The 14731-nt window shown below is 41.6% G+C and overlaps 1 protein-coding gene across 1 annotated transcript in view; it reads left to right on the top strand.

The window, feature by feature from the left end:
- ZNF560 (zinc finger protein 560) overlaps positions 1-12777 on the top strand; it is a 53360-nt gene extending 40583 nt beyond the window's left edge. The window contains exons 10-12 of the transcript XR_008674141.1: positions 12013-12118; positions 12304-12411; positions 12632-12777. The gene's annotated coding sequence lies outside the window, so the exon portion shown is untranslated. The remainder of the gene's footprint in view (positions 1-12012; positions 12119-12303; positions 12412-12631) is intronic.
- The last annotated feature ends 1954 nt before the right edge of the window (positions 12778-14731 follow it).

Genomic DNA, 14731 nt, shown 5'->3' with positions numbered 1-14731 from the left:
CGTAGCTGAGCATTTTCAACTAACTGTGTAGAACCACATATGAAGAATCAGAAATCATATTAATAGGCATATTAAAAGCAGTCAATGCCTCAATTACGGCCTCAAGCTCTGCTTTTTGAGCTGAAGTATAGGGCATCTGAAAAACTTTACCTTTCGATCCAGAATAAGAGGCTTTACCATTACTAGACCCATCTGTGAGGCTTTACCATTACTAGACCCATCTGTGAAGACATTCTCAGTACCTTCAATTGGTTTGATTTAGTTATTTTAAGGAGAATCCAATTAGTTAATTTCAAAAATTGAAACAGTTTCGTGTTAGGAAAATGGTTATTGAGAATACCCACAAAGTCAGCTAAATGGGTTTAACAAGTAAGACTATTTATAAAATCTTGCTGTATTTGTGTCTTTGTGAGAGGGATAATAATTTTTCCAGGATCATATCCATGTAATTTAACAATCTGAGTTCTCCCATTTCCTATCATAGTAGCAATTTGATCCAAATAAGGAGTCAAAGTCCGTGAATTAGTATGTGGAAGGAAAAGCCACGCCACAAGATCTCGCTCTTGAACAATAACACCAGTAGGTGAATGCTGAGTTGGAAAAATTAGCAAATCTAGAGTATTCTCTGGATCTATTCTATTTATTTGGGCCTTATGGACTTGCTTTTCAATTAGCTGCAGCTCTGCCTCAGCTTCTTTTGTTAATTGCCAAGGGCTTGTGACACTAGGATTTCCTCTAAAGATAGAAAACAGAGTACTCATGGCATAAGTCAGAATGCCTAGAGCAGGCGGTATCCAATTAATATACCCTAGTAAATTTTGAAAGTCTGATTCAATGTTTTCAATTGATCCTACATATGGCTACTTTCTGTGGCACTATTGTGGTGACATTTACTAAGGTTCCCAAGTAGACGTAAGGAGTAGTAGTCTGAATTGCGTCAGGAGCTATAATTAAACTGGCATGAGAAATTGAATTTTCCAAGTGATCGTAACATTGGAGTAATATTTCCGGAGTGGGGGAAGCGCAAAAAATATCATCCATATGATGAATAATGTAACACTGTGAAAATCTTTTTTGAGTAGGTTCAATTGCTTGCCCTACATAAGTCTGGCAAATTGTTGGACTGTTTAACATGCCTTGTGCAACACTTTCCAATTAAAACGCTTAGCAGGCTGCAAGTTGTTTACCACAGGAATCATAAATGCAAACTGTTCACAGTCCTGCTGAGCTAAGGGGATAGTAAAGAAACAAGTCTTTTAAATCTATGACTATTAAAGGCCAATTTTTGGAATCATAGCAGGAGAAGGCAGTCCTGGCTATAATGCCCCAATAGGTTATATAGCTGAATTAATGGCCCTTAAGTCAGTTAACATTCTCCATTTACCTGGTTTTGTCTTAATTACGAAAACTGGGGAATTCCAAGGGGAGAGCGTTTGAGCTATATGTTCCTTTTGAAGCTGTTCTTTGACTAGTTCATTTAAAGCCTCCAGTTTCTCTTTACTCAGCGGCCACTGTTCTATCCATATTGGCCTGTCTGTCAGCCATTTTAACGGGAGAGGCTCTGGAGGTTTAACAATGGCCACCATCAAAAATGGTATCCTAAGTCTTGGCGGGAACTTTGTCTTTCTGCTTGAAGAGATTCCTTCAAACCTTGCAAATTTTTTCCTAGTTCCATACCATGGACATACCCCATTTCATGCATCATATGTTGACTTTGAGGGCTGTATAATTGCTCAGGAATTAGAACTTGTGCTCCCCATTGTTGTAATAAATGTATGGGGGGAGAGCCCCCATAAATTTATAGGTATAGAAGTTATAATTGGTTGAATAGTCCCAGGTTGTCCATCGGGCCCTTTACAATGCAAAGTATAACTACTTTGATATACTTCAGGGGCTTTATCAACTCCAACTATGTTAAATTGAGCGGGCTGAATTGGCCATGCAGATGGCCAGTGATGTAGAGATATGACTGAAATGTCCACTCCTGTATCTACCAAACCTTTAAATTTCTTTCCCTGAATAGTTATTTCACAGGTAGGATGGTTATCAGTAATTTGATTTACCCAGTAGGTGGCTCTCCCTTGTTTATTTGTACTGCCAAATCCCCTTGTTCTTTTAGTTTCACTTTTTCCTAGTCCCACATACGGTAAAATCAGAAGCTGCACTATACGCTCTCCTGGTTCTGCCTTTTAAGGAACGGAGGGAGATATAACGATTTGAATTTCCCCATTACAATCCAAATCAATTACTCCTGTATGAACCTGCACTCCTTTTAAATTTAAACTAGATCTTCCCAGAAGTAGTCCTACCATTCCTGCTGGCAGAGGTCCGCAGACTCCTGTTGGTACTTTCTGCAGTGGCTTTCCAGGCAGGAGACTCACAGCCCTGGTGCAACACCGATCTACTGCAGCACTACCAGCCGTGGCGGGGGACAAGCATTATACAGGGTTGAGGGAGTGGTCTGAGCCAGGAATGCCCTGGTTTGGAATGTGGCTCAGGATTGGCCCCTCATGGCGTTTCTCGAAATCGGGTTTCCGTCTTTATCAAATTTAGAATGACACTGATTGGCCCAATGCTTTCCTTTTTTACACTTCAGGTATAGACCTGGTTCAGCAGTTTTCTTTTTTCCATCAATGGGCAGTTGGACCCTCTGATTTTTTCTACATTCTCTCTCAGATGCCCATGTTTCCTGCAGTTGAAACAAGCTTCAGGAAATGGAGCATTTCCTTTACCCACTCTCAGTCCTCCCATGGCTTGCATTAACAGAGTAGCTTTATGCAGATTACCTCCAATACTGTCACAGGCCTTGATATAATCAACTAAATGTGCTTTCCCTCTAATAGGTCACAGAGCAGCCTGGCACTTGGGATTAGCATTGTCAAAAGCTAATAACTGCAACACTGTATCCTGAGCAGTTGAATCTGCAATCACCTTTTTAAGAGACTCCTGTAACCAAGCTATAAAATCTGCATAGGGTTCTTTTGGCCCCTGCTTAACAGCACTAAAATAAGGGTATTGTTCTCCACCTGAAGAAATTTTTTTCCCAAGCTCTAATGCACACTCCTCTAAGCTGATCTATAGCATCATCCTGCATGACCACTTGTGCGTCTAATGCAGCCCAGCCACCAACTCTCAAAAGTTGGTCGGTAGTTACATTAATTGGAGGTTGAACTTGTGCACTGCAGGCAGCTTGAGTAGAAGCTTCATCTGGTCACCAGGTCTTAAACTGTAAAAACTGAGCAGGAGCCAGACAGGCTCGAGTAAGGGTGTCCCATCAATGGGAATCATCTGACTGGAGGTAGCAACATTCTTTAACAGACCCATCACGAAAGGAGAACGTGGTCCATACTGATTGATAGCCTGTTTAAACTCGTTCAGTAATTTAAAGGGAAAAGCCTCAAATGTAGCCATAACATTCCCCTGTTGATCTGGGTGATGTATCCTAACAGGGAACTGCCAAGCCTCTAAATTACCCTCTCTTCTAGCTTGCTGAATTCCTGCCTGAAGAGAACTGAGGGCGGTCACTCGGGGTGCTGCTCGAACAGTTGCTGGGGAGACTACTTTTCACTCAGTGTCCTCCAGAAAAGAAAGATCCAGAGGGTCAGGCCATTCCCTATCTTCAAGGTATTGAGGAGGTGCTGAGGGGCAGGGACAAGCTTCCCCTTCTTGGGTCTCTTTAAGTGGTTGACGGATCTGTTCTTTTATCTCTTCCACAACATTATCACACTCCCTCTCTTCTTTGTCTCCTTCCTCCTCATCATCAGTGTGAAAAGCTTCCAAGGTGGAATGAATCAGAGCCCACACTGACCACACAGTTACAGGAATATCCTCAGCACCATCCTTATATGCCTTTTTCAGTGCACTGCCTACCTCCTCCCAGACCTCTACATCCATATTTCCTCGGTCGGAAACCAGGGGCAATATTTCTCTACCACACTAAAAAGCTGCATAAGTCGGCTAGTGCTAACTTTCACTCCTCCTTTTCTGAGGAGCTGCCGAGGCAGACTCAAATAAGCCTTGTGCCTGCTTGACCCTTGTCCCATTGTTACCCTGATGCTTCTGAGCTCCCCTTCTTACTCACCACGGGGATTGCTTAAGAGTACTCAGGTGTGCTCCAGCATAGTTCCACGTTCTCCAACCATCACTCTGGCGACCCTTCAACCCGGGTTCGAGCCCCATGTTTGGGCGCCACTTGCTGAGACCAGCTTGGTCATGGAGACCTCAACCCAGCGGTGCTAGAGGAATAAAGACACAGACATAAAAATAGAGTGCAATGTGGGATCAGAAGGCTAACAGCCTTCAGAGCTGATGGTCTCAAACAGAGTTTGACCCACCTATTTATTGACAGTAAACTCATGATAAACATCGTTTCTGCAGTTTATAGATTAACTGAATGTATTATTTATGGAGAACCAAGGGACAGGCTCTTGCTTGTTATCTGCAGCAGGAACATGTCCTTAAGGCACAGATTGCTCATGCCATTGTTTGTGGTTTAGGAATGCCTTGAGCAGTTTTCCGCCCTGGGTGGGCCAGGTGTTCCTTGAGCTTATTCTGGTGAACCAGCAACCTCCAGTGTGTGCATCATAGCCATCACGAGCATGTCACAGTGCTGCAGAGATCTTGTTTATGGCCAGTTTCTCATGGCCTGTTTATGTCCAGGCTTGGGGCCTGTTCCAAGCAGTATTCTTTTCTTAGTCTATCATTGCCTGTTTTTTGTGTGAAGGTTGGAGTATTTTCTCCTTTCTTTAACTCATACAGTACTTTCTTATTACAAGTATTATCAGTCACAATTCACTGGCAGAATCAGCTGAATCTGGATTATTTGTTGCCATTGTTATGGGATTTTATTTTCATGTTTTGGAATGAATTCAAAGCATGGACTCAATTATTTTTATATTTTGTAGGCACTAGTAAGGTTTCCAACTTCATCTTTTTAAAGTTTTTATTTATTATTTTCCAATTTCATCTTAAGTCTGTTTTGGCAAGAGTTGTTTTTATAGGTAGTTTTGTATTTTAAAATTTATACTCAATGTTTATAATATTTTCTGATATTTTAAGTATTTGTGCCTTTTGCTGTTGCATACCTTTTGCATACCCCTTTTCATTCCTGATATCATTTCCTTGTGCCTTTTCTCCTTAATGAAAAACATTAATGTTGCTAGAATTTACTTAGTTTTGTTAATTCCTTTCAAAATAAATGGATTTGATTAGTATATTTTTGGTTTGATTTCTGTAGTAAAGTTGTGTTGACATAACAAATTATCACAGGATGGCTTAAGCAACAGAAATTAATTTTCTCAGTGCTATGGAGGCTGTAAATGTTTTCAGGGTGCCAACATGGTTGGTTTTTGGTGAGGGCATCTTCTTGGCTTGTAGAGTGCTGCTTTCTCATTATCTCTCATTCTGCTGGCTCGCCTTTGGCTGACAGATACAGCAAACACTCTTGTGTCTCTTCTTTATAAGGTACTAATACTATCATGAGAGCCCCATCATCATGATCTCATCCAACCCTAATTACCTCTAGAAGCCCCCATATTCAAATATAAACACCTTAGGAGTTGGGATTCGAAGATATGAACATTGTGGGGGGAAGAGGGTATACACAGTTCAGTCTATAGTGTTCTATTTTGTTAGTTTCTATTTTTAATTTTTGCTTCCATTGTAGTACATTATTTTTTCTCACCTTTAGGTTCAGGGCATACATGTGCATGTTTGTAACATGGGTAAATTGTGTATTGCTGGGGTTTGTGATATGAATGATCCATCACCCAAGTGGTAAGCATAGTATCCCGTAGGTAGTTTTTCAACCCTCTCCTCCTCCCCCAGCCTCCCACCCACCCGCCCAGTAGTCTCCAGTGTCTATTGTTCCCATTGTTGTATCCATGATTACTCGCTTAGCTCTCACTTACAAATGAGAACATGTAGTATTTAGGTTTCTGTTCTTGTGTTAAGCTGTTTAGGATGATCACCTCCAACTTCAACCATGTTGCTGCAGTGGATATGATCTTGTTCTTTTTTATGGCTGCGTAGTATTCCATGGTGTATATGTACTACGTTTTCTTTATCCATTCCACTGTTGATTGGCATTTAGGTTGATTCCATGTCTTTGCCATTGTGAAGATTGCTGTGATGAATATATGAGTGTATGTGTCTATTTGATAGAAAAATCTATTTTCTTTTGGGTATATACCTGGTAATGGCATTGCTGGTTAGAGTGGCAGCTTTGTTATAAGTTCTTTTGAGAAGTCTCCACACTCCTTTCCACAGTACATTCCAACCAACAGTGTATAAAAATGTTCCCTTTTCTCTGCATCCTGGCCAACATGTTTTTTGACTTTTAAATAGTAGCCATTATGACTGGTGTGAGATGGTATCTCATTGTGGTTTTGATTTGCATTTCTCTAATGATTAGTAATGAGCATTTTTTCCTATGTTTATTGGCTGCATGTATGTCTTCTTTTGAGAACTGCCTGTTTATGTTCTTTTGCCCTGCCCCCCACTTTTTTTTTGGCTTACATGGAGTCTCACTGTGTCACTCAGGCTGGAGTGCAGTGGCACAATCTCAGCTCATTGCAACCTCCGCCTCTTGGATTCAAGCGATTCTCCTGCCTCAGCCTCGTGAGTAGCTGGGATTACAGATGTTCGCCACCATGCCCAGCTAATTTTTGTATTTTTGGTAGAGACGGGGGTTTCACCATGCTGGCCAGGCTGGTCTCGAACTCCTGAACTCAAGTTATCCTCCTTACTTGACCTCCCAAAGTGCTGGGGTTACAGGTGTGAGACACTGTGCCAAACCATTTGCCCATTTTTTAATGGGATTTGTTTTTTGCTTGTTGAATTAAGTTTCTTATAGATTCTGAATATTAGACCTTTGTCAGATGCATAATTTGAAAATATTTTCTTCTGTAGGTTGTCTAACTCTCTTGATAGTTTCTTTTGCTGTACAGAAGCTATTTAGTTAAATTAGGTCCTACTTATCAATTTTTGTTTTTATTGCAGTTGCTTTTGGGGACTTATTCACAGATCCTTTGCTAAGGCTGATATCCAGAATGGTATTTCCTAAGTTTTCTTCAAGGATTGTTACAGTTTTAGGTTTTACATTTAAGTCTTTAATCCATCCTGAATTTTTGTATATGGTGAAAGGTAGGGATCCAGTTTTATTCTTCCGCATATGGCTAGCCAGTTATTCCCAGCACCATTTATTGAATTGGGAATTCTTTCTCTATTGCTTGTTATTGTCTACTTTGTAGATCAGATGGTTGTAGGTATGTGGCTTTTTTTATTTTTTAACCTTGATCCATTGCTGTATGTGTCTGTTTTTGTAACAGTACCATGCTATTTTGGTTACTGTAGGCTTGTAGTGTAGTTTGGAATCAGGTAGGGTGACGTCTCTGGTTTTGTTCTTTTTGCATAAGATTGCTTTGGCTATTTGGGCTCTTTTTCAGTTCTGTATAAATTTTAGAATAGTTTTTTTTTTTCTAATTCTTTGAAAAATGACACTGAGAGTTTGATAGGACTAGTGTTGAATCTGCAGATTGCTTTAGGCACTGTGGCCATTTTAATGATACTGATTCTTCCTGTCCATGATCATGGGATGTTTTTCCATTGTTTTTCAGCAGTGTTTTGTAGTTCTTCTTGCAGAAACTTTAACCTCCTTGGTTAGATGTATTCCTAGGTATTTTATTTTGTGGTTATTGTAAATGAGATTGCATCTTGATTTGGCTCTCAGCTTGAACATTACTGGTGTACAGAAATGGTGATTTGGTGTGGTGGCTCATGCCTGTAATCCCAGCACTTTGGGAGGCTGAGGCAGACTGGTCAGTTGGAGGCAGGGATTCAGACCAGCCTGGGCAACATGGTGAAACCCTGTCTCTAGTAAAAATATAAAAATTATCTGGATATGGTGCTGCATGCCTGTAATCCCAGATACTCGGGAAGCTGATGTGCAGAGGTTGCAGTGAGCCGAGATCGTGCCACTGCACTCCAGCCTGGGCAACAGCGAGACTGTATCTTTAAAAATAAATAAACAAACAAATAAATGCTGATTTTTATACATTGATTTTGTATCCAGAACCGAATTGAGTTTTCTAAATTCTGAAGTTGTTTATCAGCTCCAGGGGCCTTTTGTCGGAGTCTTATAGAGTTTTCTATGTACAGACTCATATCATCAGTGAAGACAAATAGTCCTATTTGCATGCCTTTTATTTCTTTGACTGATTGCTCTGGCTGGGACTCCTAGTACTATGTTGAATAGCAGTGGTTAGAGTGCGCATCCTTTTCTTTTTTCGGTTCTTTTTTTTTTTTTTTTTTTTTTTTGAGACAAAGTCTTGCCCTATCACCCAGGCTGGAGTGCAATAGCGTGATCTCGGCTCACTGCAACCTCCGCCTCCCGGGTTCAAATGAGTTTCCTGCCTCAGCCTTCTGAGTAGTTGGGATTACAGGCGCCTGCCACTGCGTCCAGCTAATTTTTGTATTTTTAATAGAGACAGGGTTTCACCATCTTGGCCAGGCTAGTCTTGAACTCCTGACCTCATGATCCAGCTGCCTCAGTGTCCCAAAGTGCTGGGATTACAGGCACAAGCCATTGTGCCTGGCCTTTTTTTTTTTTTTTTTTTTTTTTTTGAGACAGAGTTTTGCTCTTGTTGCCCAAGCTGGAGTGCAGTGCAATGGCACAATCTTGGCTCACTGCAACCTCCACCTCCTGGGTTCAAGTGATTCTCCTGCCTCAGCCTCCCGAGTAACTGGGATTACAGGCACAGACTGGCACACCTGGCTAATTTTTGGACTTTTAGCAGAAACGAGGTTTCACCATGTTAGCCAGGATGGTCTCGAACTCCTCACCTCAGGTGATCCACCCACCTTGACTTTCCAAAGTGCTGGGATTACAGGCATGAGCCACTGTGCCCAGCCTTTTCAGTTCTTAAGTGGGGTGCTTCCAGCTTTTGCCCATTTAGTATGATGTTGACTGTAGCTATGTCATAGATGGCTCTATTATTTTGAGGTATGTTCCTTTTTTGTTTTTTTCACTTCATATGGTGCTGACTTTCTAAGTTTTTGCTGTAGCTGTTTTAGCACTCTAAACATTTCTCTTAACCCTGCTTTAGCTGCATCCCAGAGATTTTGGTATCTTGTTTCTTTGCTTTCATTAATTTCAAAGAATTTTTAAATTTCCACCTTAATTTAGCTGTTTACCCAAAAGTCATTCAGAAGCAAGTTGTTCAATTTCCATGTAATTGTGTGATTTTGACAGATCTTGGTATTGATCTTTATTTTTATTTCTATTTCACTGTGGTCTGAGAGTATGGTTGGTATGATTTTCAAATTTTGAATGAATTTATTGAGACTTGCTTTATGGCTGAGAATGTGGTCTTTGAGTGTTCTGTGTGCAGACGAGAAGAATATGTATTTTGTGGTTGATGGGTAGAATGTTCTGTGGATATCTATTAAGTCCAATTGGTGAAGTTTCAAATTGAAGTCCAGAATTTGTTAGTTTTCTGCCTCAGTGATCTAACACTGCCAGTGGGGTGTTGATGTCTGCCACTATTCTTGTTTGGCTGTCTGTTTGTAGGTCTAGAAGTACTTGTTTTATGAATGCGAATGCTCCAATGTTGAAGGTTAAGTCATCTGGTTGGATTGAACCCTTTATCATTATATAGTGCTCTTTGTCCTTTTTTCCTGTTGTTGGTTTAAAGTCTATTTTATCCAACAAAAGAATAATGATCCGTGCTCTTTTTTGTTTTGCATTTGCATGATAGCTCTTTCTCCCACTTTTTGAGTCCATGGGTGTCTCATATGTGTGAGACAGGTCTCAGAAGGATAGTACTTGTTTTTATCCAGATTGCCACTCTGTCCCTTTTAAATGGGGTGGTAAGACCATTTACATTCAAGGCTAATATTGATATGTGAGGATCTGATCCTATTATGAAGCTGTTAGGTGGTTGTTTTATAGTTTCTATTTTGTTTTTGCTTCAAAAGGTCTGTGGGCTGCGTACTTAGGTTTGGTTGTTTTGCGGTAGCAGGTATCATTCTTTCATCTTCATGTTTAGAACTCTGTTAAGGGGCCAAGTGAGGTGGCTCATGCTTGTAATCTCAGCACTTTGGGAGGCTAAGGAGGGTGGACACCTCAGGTCAGGAGTTCAAGACCAGCCTGACCAACATGGAGAAACCCTGTCTCCACTAAAAAAAAAAAAAAAAAAGAAAAAGAAAAAAAAAAAAAAGCCAGGCATGGTGGCGCATGCCAGTAATCCCAGCTACTCCGGAGGCTGAGGCAGGAGAATCACTTGAACCTGGGAGGCAGAGGTTACCGTGAGCCAAGATCACGTCATTGCACTCCAGCCTGGGCAACAAGAGTGAAATGTCTGAAAAACAAACAAACCCCCCCCCCAACACGCACACACAAAAACTCCATTAAGGATTTATTGTAAGGCTGGTCTACTGGTAATGAAATCCCTTAGTGATTGCTTGTCTCTAGAAATGTTTATTCTACTCTTATGAAGCTTAGTTTGGTCAGGTTTGAAATTCTTGGTTGGAGTTTCCTCTTCAAGAATGATGAAAATAGGCCCCCAGTCTTTTCTGGCTTGTAGGGTTTCTCCTGAGGAGTCTGCTATTAGCCTGATGACGAGATTCCCTTTGTACCTGATGCGCCGTTTCCTCTAGCTGCCTTTAAGCTTTTTTCTCTAGCATTGACCTTAGGCTGGTGACTGTATGTCTTGGTGGTGTTCATTTTATGTAGTATCTGGCAGGTGTTGTCTGGATTTCTTATATATGGATGGCTATCTCTCTAGCACAATTAGGGAAATTTTCTTAAATTATTCTCTCAAGTATGGTTTCCAGGTTGCTCACTTTTTCTCTTTCTCTCCCTGGAATGCCAGTAATTTGTAAATTTGATCACTTTACATCATCCCATATTTCTTGGGGACTTTGTTCCTTACATTTTTTTCTTTGTGTTTGTCTGACTGGGTTAGTTGAAAGACCAGTCTTCAAGCTCTGAAATTCTTCTGCTTGGTGTAGTCTGTTGATGAAGCTTTCAATTTTATTTTAAAATTCCTTAAGTGAGGTTTTCAGTTCCTGTAGCTTTGATTAATTACTTCTTAAGATGTTTATTTCTTATTTTGTTGATTGCTTTATGTTTGTGTTGATTTTCAATCTTGTCTTGGATCTAGCTGAGTTTCCCTGCAGGCCAAGCTTTGAATTCTCCACCTCTCATCTCTGTGCCTCCATTTTGGAAAGGGACCATTGCTGTAGAGTGAGAGTGACCCTTTGGTGGTGTCACAACATTCAGCTTTTTCATGGTGGCAGAATTCTTACAGTTTCCTTCTCATCTGGAGAGGGTTGGGGCTAAAATATAGAAGAATGTGCTTCTAATCTGTGTCAGATTGTTGGTAGAATTAATGTTGTTATGGCTGTAGAATTCCTTACAGCTTATTTTGTCAATGCCAGCAACAGAGAGTATGTCTGCTATTTTTTTTTTTTTTTTGCGATGGAGTCTCGCTCTGTTGCCCAGGCTGGAATGCAGTGGCGTTATCTTGGCCCACTGCAACCTCCGCCTCCCAGGTTCAAGCGATTCTCCTGCCTCAGCCTCTCGAGTAGCTGAGACTATAGGCACGCGCCACCATGCCCAACTAATTTTTGTATTTTTATCTAGAGATTGGGTTTCACCATATTGGCCAGGCTGGTCTCAAACTCCTGACCTTGTGATCTGCCCACCTCGGCCTCCCAAAGTGCAAGTGTGAGCCATGGCGCCCAGCCGTCTGCTATTTTTTAGTCACTGATATCCAGATCCCCTTTGAAGGGACTCATCTAATTTTGTCAGGTGAATATCTCTAGATATCTCTATACTATAAGTAAATCAAGTTCTCCTAGGAATATTCTAGGAGATTATTCGCTTTGTGTAATGTGTAATCGACTGAATAGGGACTTGAATTGTATCTGGAAAATTCCTTCATTGTTGCCACATAATGTAATACAGGGTTGATTGACATTGCATCACTTTTGCTATATTTTCTTGATTAGGAGGAAACTGTTTATCCTACCAACACTCAACAGGAGGGGATTATACCAAGGCATACCAGAGTGCAGGACTCATAAGCACCATCTCAGAATTCTGCCTACTATACAGGTAAACCCCCTAATGTGGATGAATCTCACAAACATGATGTTGTGAAAGAAACCAGAAGTAACAAGAGAATGCATCCTATATTTTATGTGTGTGTGTGTGTGTGTGTGTATGACTTGGCAAAATTGGTTCTGGTTTAGGGAAAGGTGGAGTAAATGCAGTTATCCTGTCTGTCCCACTGAATGCAGGTGTAACACCTGGACAGAATGCATCAGCTATGTGAAGAATCTGAAAAGTAAATAGCACCAGGGAGATGGAAAAAAAAAATCAGCGTTCAAAGTACCACCAAGCAGGCAGTAAGTTTACTAGTTTTCCCCCTTCTGGTTTCATCTGGTCTGTACTCAGTGTGGCTGAAAAACCAGAGGCACACATCATGACCAACATGGAGAGCTCCAGAAGAAGCCCTCTGGTTCTGGTAATATCAACAAGAGGGTGGGAGGGGTGGTTTCTAATGCTCAATGAGAAAGAGAGGGAGATAAATACCTCCGTTTGTTTTCTCCATTTACTTGGTTCCAGCCTCCAAGCAATCCTGTGGTGGCAATGAGACATACCATAGACTTTGAGAGCTGGAATGTGAGATAGACGACCTTCCGTGTAGTCTAGCCTCCAGGTAGAGACACAAAGAGTACAACAAAATCTTTGAAAATAAAGCTCCCATTGAAACCACAACTCAGAGTGTTGACTAAAACTTGCAAGCTGAACCCAACTGGGTAATTGTCCAGATTAAAAAAAAAAAATCAGCTGAGTGCAGTGGCTCATGCCTTTAATCCCTGCACTTTGGGAGGCTGAGGCGGGTGGACCACGAGGTCAAGAGATCGAGACCATCCTGGCCAACATGGTCAAACCCCGTCTCTACTAAAAATACAAAAATCAGCTGGGAGTGGCAGTACATGCCTGTAATCCCAGCTACTAAGGAGGCTGAGGCAGGAGAATCGGTTGAATCGGGAGGTGGAGGTTGCAGTGAGCCACGATCGCACCACTGCACTCCAGCCTGGCGACAGAGCTAGACTCCATCCAAAAAAAAAAAAAAAAACTACGTTCTCCATAGGACTTAAAGGCCCAGAGTGTTATAATATTCAAAGTGCCCTGAATATAAACCCAAACTATTCAGCATACTAGTAGCAGAGCCTCACAGGGCTGTGTAACAGTACAAAAGGCTAACATTCATGATATTAGAGTCCTAAAAGAAGAAGATGTGTGATGCAATAAGTTTTTGAAAAGGTAATGATGAAAAACTTCTCAAATTTGATGAAAGACACAAATATTCAGATTCAAGAAATTTAATGAACCCAAAACATAACCCCAAAGAAATATAAGCCAAAACATATAATAATTAAAGTTGTGACAGCTAAAGTTAAGTAGAACATCTTGAAATTAGCGTGGGAAGTAATAACATGTTACTTATAAGAGAACATTTCGTGGCTCATGCCTGTAAATCCCAACAATACTTTGGGAGGCTAAGGCAGGCAGATCACTTGAGCCCAGGAGTTCGAGACCCGTCTAGGCAACATGGAAAAATCCCACCCCTACAAAAAAATTAGCTGGGTGTGGTTGCGTGTGCCTGTAGTCCCAGCTACTTGGGAGGTCGAGATAAGAGAACTGCAGTGAACTGTGAGCCTGCCACTGCGCTCTAGCCTGGGTGATAGAGACCCTGTCTCACAGTAAATAAATAAAAGAACAGTTCAGTTGACTGTGGATTTCTTTTTCCTTCCCTCCCTTCCTTCCCCTCCTTTCCTTTCCTCCTTTCCTTCTCTCTTCTCTTTCTTTTTTCCTTCCTTCCTTTCTCCCTTCCTCCTTCTCCTTCCTTTTTTCTTTTCTCTTTCCTTTCTTCCCTTCCTTCTTCTCTTTCTTTCTTTTTCTTTCCTCTTTCTTTTCTCCTTGTTTCTTTCTTTCTTCTCCCCACCTTCTCTCTTTTTTTCTTTCTGAGATGGAGTCTCACACTCCAGGCTGGAGTGCAATAGCACAATCTCGGTTCACTGCAACCTCCACCTCCCGGATTCAAGTGATTCTCCTGCCTCAGCTCCCCGAGTAGCTGGGATTCAGGTGCCTGCCACCGCACCCATATAATTTTTTGTATTTTTAGTAAAGACAGGGTTTCACCATGTTCGCCAGGCTGGTCTCGAACTCCTGGCCTCATGATCAATCCACCTTGGCCTGGGATTATAGGCGTGAGCCACCACTCCCGGCCGACTGTGGATTTCTTATAGAAACTATAAAGGCCTGGGCATGGTTACTCATGCCCTGTAATGCCAGCACTTTGGGAGGCCAAGGTGGATCACTTGAGCCCTGGAGTTCAAGGCTGCAGTGAGCTATGATTACATCACTGTGATCCAGCCTGGGTGACAGCAAGACCCTGTCTCAAAACAACAAGCAAAAAAACCCACCAATGGCTCACATCTGTAATCCCAGCACTTTTGGAGGCTGAGGTGGGCAGATCACTTGAAGTCAGGAATTCAAGACCAGCCTGGCCAATACAGCAAAACCCTGTCTCTACTAAAAATACAAAAATTAGCTGGGCGTGGTGGCACACATCTATAATACTAGCTACTGGGGAGGCTGGGCACGAGAATCACTTGAACCTGGGAGGTGGAGGTTACAGTGAGCCGAGATCGCGCC

This window comes from Gorilla gorilla, chromosome 20 (assembly GCF_029281585.2).
Source record: "Gorilla gorilla gorilla isolate KB3781 chromosome 20, NHGRI_mGorGor1-v2.1_pri, whole genome shotgun sequence".
Taxonomy (NCBI): domain Eukaryota; kingdom Metazoa; phylum Chordata; class Mammalia; order Primates; family Hominidae; genus Gorilla; species Gorilla gorilla.
The sequence above is the reverse complement of the archived record's forward strand: the minus strand, read 5'-3'. Positions and strand labels throughout refer to the sequence as shown.